A 6000-nucleotide genomic window follows, 5' to 3' on the forward strand; every position below is an offset into this window, starting at 1 on the left:
CCATGTCTTTTTCATCTTGCTATTTATGGAAGGTAAAAGGTATAATGCTTGGCAAGTATGGCCGCCAAATGGTAGGTGCTCAATTAACTCCCTTTGAATTAATTAAATTCTTACCTGAGGAAATGTGTTTCTTCTTGGCCTCATGTTCATGAGAAGCCACTTTTTGTTTATTCATTAAATATTTATTGATTACCTACTATGTACCAAGTACAATGCTAGTATCAAAATGAGAGTTAAAATGAAGATCTCCTTGGGGAGTGAGAAAAAATAAATGAAGATCTCCTTTCAGCTCTGAGTCTATATTAAAATCGTACTGTGGGGTATTAAATATCTCAGTTAGAAAGGGAAGGCAGTGAATTCTCAGCTGATCTACTTCCTTTTTATAGACTTGTTTGCGTTTCATAGAATTTTAGTGCTAAAGAGAACTTAAGGTTACCTAAGATCACATTTTCAGTAAATGGCAAATTTGAGGACCAGAATGAATGTCATCTCCCTCAAAATCCAGTATTCTTTCCATTACAAAGAATTCCTTCCTTTCTTTTGCATTTTTGGAACAACATATGCATTAGTTAAACTTATGAGTGTTAATAAAATGGAGATGCATATTTCTTTTCGATTAGGTATCAAATGCCTGAAGGGGGTTATGGAGAGAAAACAGAACAACTGATTCTTAACCGGAAAACAGAAAATGTCTTAGTCATCTGCTTCAAATGATAGGATACTAGAGCCGGAAGTTTCCTTAGGGACCAACTGAGCAAGCCCTGTTAGTTCCAGATGAAGGTGCTGAGGCTCAGCTTCACCAAAGTCACGTGGTAGGTTTCTACCAGGGGCAGGGCTAGAATACAGGTCCCTGGACTCCTCATCCATGAGGCCAGTGTTTCCCAAACTTCAGTCATTTGAAAACTACCTTTTCAATTTGTCCAAATCCACATATCATTTATGTTAGTATTTACTTAATATTTTTATTTGAATCAAGTTTTTTTGTTTTGTTTTGTTTTGTTTTGGTCATGCCTTGCCACTTGTGGGATCTTAGTTCCCCAACCCAGGATTGAACCTGGGCCCTCAGCAGTGAGAGCGCAGAGTCCTAACTTCTGGGCCACCAGGGAATTCCCTATTTTTAAAATTAAAAATTTTCTAATATGTAATGTATTTTAAAACTTCCGGGCTTCCGTGGTGGTGCAGTGGTTAAGAAACCACCTGCCAATGCAGGGGGGACATGGGTTCGAGCTCTGGTCCGGGAAGATCCCACATGCCGCGGAGCAACTAAGCCCGTGTGCTACAACTACTGAGCCTGTGCTCTAGAGCACACGAGCCACAACTACTGAACCTGTGCGCCTAGAGCCCGTGCTCCACAACAAGAGAAGCTACCGCAATAAGGAGCCTGCGCACTGCAACGAAGAGTAGCCCCTGCTTCCCACAACTAGAGAAAGCCCACATGCAGCAACGAAGACCCAACACAGCCAAAAATAAATAAATTTATTTTTAAAAAAACTTCCATTTACTTTTAAGAAAAAAGGTTGCCATTATCATAAATGGGAAACCAGTGTTATTTGCTATAACTAGAAGACAAACATAAAAATTAAAACTTTGGAAATATTTCTAAATTCTCCTTAATTCCTCCTCTTGCTGAAGGCATGGCTCCCAAGGTTTACTCTCTTTTTAAAGAGAGAAACAAGTATTAGAGACTCCAAATGAGAATTACTTCTTGATGTAATTAAAGACAATTGAAAGGGAGTCACTTTCTCTCTACATATTTTTTGTCATTTTATGCGGCAGCCAAAAACTGTTTTGTATACCACCAGCAATTCAAACTCCACAATTTGGGAAACACTACCCTGACCTATAATAGCATGTATTGAAAATGCATTTTGACCCTGTACTCTCATCCTTGGGTAACACTGTATTTTATAAACATTAATTGGTTCTTATCTAACCCGTGTCTTAAAGGCATAGATTGTATTTCTTCATCCCACAGAGGAATGAACTGAGTTCCAGAGAGGGTTGGAGAATTACCCCAGCACAGTGATAAGTTTGAGCCAGGGGCAAACAAGCCAGGTTTAAATTCCTGATAAAGATTTGGCCACCTTCCTTCCCTTGATGTGACCTGGGAATCTAGGAGTTGTGCAATCCTTGTGGCTTGCTCCACCTGTCAAGCAAAGGGCTGAGGAGGCTGGGGCAAAGACTGACTTTTAACTCAGTTTGGCCCTTGCCAGGTTAGCTCATTTAATCCTGCAGCAAATGTATCCCATTTCACAAAAGGAGAAACAGTTTCAAAGAGGCTAAGTAACTTTCCTCAATTCTCACACTCCTAAGAGGCAGAGCCAGACTGTGAACTCCCCTTCCTACTTCTTAAGGTCATGTGCTTCACTGACACCATGAAATTATACATTTGGAGACCTGGGTTCTAGTTTGATTTTGCCACCGTTCAAAAAAATCAAAGGATCCTAAGCCATTACTATCTCTGCCTGCTTTGCCCAGTCATGGGTTTCCTTAGTTTTCTCATCGCCTCACAAAGGGACACAAGTGGATTCGCGTTGTAGGCCCCTCGTTCCATCTCTCTTCCCTGCATTAGTACCATTCGGCCCTTATTTTATTTTGCATCATTCTGTGACATGATTAGAGCAATGGCAAAGTTTGAGAAATTGGTTTAAAAAATTGAAATTCCCAAATTAATGCTGCTAAGAATCAACATAAACTAGACATGCTGAGAGAATTTATAAATCGACTTGGCTAGCTCCTAAATCTTACCAGGAAGGCCTTTGGTGAGGGGTTGGGGAGGTGAGCGGAGGCTGAGGGGGACCTGCTTGGAGGGAGACCATTAACAGGGAGATTGAAAGGGCCTAAAGTGAGGGGAGGGGGAGGAATCTTAATAAGCAGGAATTCAGAGGGATTTGGGATGAGGAGCAAAGCGAGGTGGGGATAGAGGGATGGCGGGGAGTAGGGGGACAGGAGCCGATGTGGGAGGGGAGACAGAGACAGTTTTCTCCTTTCTTCAGCTCCTTAGCCTGACTGCTCTGCCTGCAGCAGCCCCTGTATATATCTTAGGGTCTTTTCCCATTCCTTGAGCTGGCAGTGCCCTCAGTCAAGTAGAAGATATAGACCTATTGCTCCTTTTTGCTCCCTTTGGGCAGCAGGTCCTCCAGCAGCCTGATGCCTTGGAGAATATCATCTTCTTTTCACATTTCAGCAGGTCATTCATAAATACTTCCTCCTTCAACTTCCATGGACACCCCACCCTACAGTTCTCACACTGCCTCAGCCACGGCGCTGCCATCTCCATGGTCCATTGTATCACATATTTTAATGCATAAATTTTGTAAAGTATCTGGGGAATACCTTCAAATGGGGAAATAAGTGTTCTGTCTTCCAATTTTATTTATTGAAATATAGCCAAAGGTTAATGGACCCATATCACATGAGGAGGTAGCGAGTGACATATCCTTCTTCTAAATGGCTTGTCTGATAACATCACTAATTTTGGATAATTCATTTACCATTTCACCCCCAACACAGCCTATTACACACACACACACACACACACACACACACACACAAATTCTAATCATTTTCTTTGTCAATAAATGTAAGGATTGTGGGTAGTAAATGATGTTTCAGAAGTTGGGACCCCCTCTGATATCAATGCTTTAAAATATTTTTAAATTAGTCATTATCACCGGAGAGATTCCAATTGTATTGATAGGCAATTTGAAAGCACAAAGAAATTATTTTCAGAGTCGCAGAGCAGGGAATAGTGAAAGTCCTTGAGTCAGTGAATAAGCCAACAGACAAAATCTCTCATTGTGTGCCAAGCTCTTGATTTCTTCTCTTGGAAAAAGTGATTTCAAACCAAAAGTGATTTCAAACAAACATCTCTCAAAGGGAATTAAAACTTGAGGTAGGTGAGAAGGAATTAAGAGTGTAGGTAGTCTCATAAAAGAGCTTGTCTTCAGGCCCAGACAATTCCCATCTCAGGAAAGAATCTGCAAATGTGACCATGACGCCAGGGTAGAAACTCTTTGATGAGAAGTCAGGAAGAACAGACATGAACCGAATTTGTAACTAGTGGAGGATTTTTACCCAGAGGGGTTGATAACAGAATGAAACTGACCTAGAGAAAGGTCTCTAGGAGGGATCCCTTGAACACTCATCAATCAGAAGGAACCACAGTCTGGAAAGTACATCATTTGGATCTCGAGTGGTGCCAGAGTTCAGTGGAAAAAGTCCAGAACTTGAAGTCTGGAATTTGAGTCTCCCTTGCTGGCGATTCACATGACTTAGGGTCCGCAGCCTGCTGTTCCACTCTTAGAAATGCCTGCTGAGTAAAAGAGAAAGTATGTGTGAAATGCTTTATGTCTCTAGAAGGAAAAACTATGTATAAAGGCAGGATAGTAATGTAATACTTTTCATTCAGCTCTCAGGCTTCATTGGACTCATTAGAAATTTATGTAGCTGGAATTCCCAAATGATTTAAGGAATAAGCTCTGAAGGATGGAGGAGCAGGCAGTTCTAAAATGGATACAAGTGAATGAGTTAGAGAAAACCTAACTATTTTATTGCTTTGAAATAGGACTAGTGAAGCTGCTGATATACAATTTGTTTTTCTTCTGCCAGAGTAGAACCATTTTCCATGAACTTTTCTTTATGTCTTTCTTGTTGTTTTCGTCCCAACCTTATCTTTTTTCTCTTTAAAAAAAAATCTCTCATGCATTTACTCCTTTGGAGGAGGGTATTGTTAAAGGGTTAACTACCTAACTTTTTTCACCAATGCCTTGACTTAAATTAGTCCTGATATTCCCAAATTATGTTTCTATATGTGAGCTTGGGTGGAAAATAATAAATGCTAAGGGAAAGGTCAAATTGAGGATGTGGAAGAATTGGCAAGAAGTTGAAATCCAAGGGCTTGAGTCATGAAAAGGAGATAAATGAGGCTAAAATATAATTAAGCCGTGAGAGGAATTAAAGTTTTTTCTTAAGTGAAAATTATTGTTTATGGCCGTCACTATACCAGTCCCAGAACTCAAGGCTCCTCAAGTCCGTGAAACATGGCTCTGAAAGGAGCTGCTTCAATGTATTATCTTGTTTCAATAACTTCTTAAATTTTCATTCATTTAGCTCACAAGATACAGATAAGAGAAGGCAGAGAGCTGGGGAGGAGAGACACTTGTTGCCAAGATTTTCTTTTTGTAGCAAATGAGTCTTAAAGAAGGAAGAGCTCATCCTCTTATCCCTTGAAATCTTACTGTTTCATATTCCTCCCCAAACTTGACCTTCCTTTCAACTTGTATTGGAACCTCTCCAGAACTAAATTCTACTGTCCAATTCAAACGATAACCTTTCCCATTTCCTTTCTTCTTCGTCTTCTTTTTTTTTTTTAATTAATTAATTTATTTGGCTGTGCCGGGTCTTAGTTGTGGCACGCAGCATCTTTGTTGCCATGTGTGGGATCTTTAGTTGCGGCATGTGAACTCTTAGTTGTGGCACGCAGGATCTGTTTCCCTAACCAGGGATTGAACCCAGTCTCCCTGCATTGGGAGCACAGAGGCTTAACCACTGGACCACCAGGGAAGTCCACTATTTCCTTCCTGTTTGCCTGCCCTATTACAAATAGGTGGCACAGAACTTGGCTTTTTATGAAAACTTTCTTGTAACAATGCTTATTTTTATCAAAATATTCCATTCAGCTAGTTTAGGGAGTCAAATGATGCTTAAAAAGTCTTCTACCAAAAGCAGCATCTCCGGATGCCCTTATCCTCACTTCCTGCCACCCAGAGGCAACTGGTCAACTGGTTAAATTGTTCTCTTCTGATGTCTACCTCCATATTTCTAAGAACAATGTGTATATTATCTCTTTTTATTTTGTCCCAGAGCAATTTTTATAAGTTAGGCAATTGTGAAAAGCTGAAAGATGTGAACAAGCTGTTTATTTGATCAAGTTTATTGTTCTTCAAATTCAGGCATTGAGTTTAATTCGTCTTCAAAGTACAAAACGTATATAACCAA

This window comes from Stenella coeruleoalba (assembly GCF_951394435.1).
Source record: "Stenella coeruleoalba genome assembly, chromosome: 19".
NCBI classification, from domain to species: domain Eukaryota; kingdom Metazoa; phylum Chordata; class Mammalia; order Artiodactyla; family Delphinidae; genus Stenella; species Stenella coeruleoalba.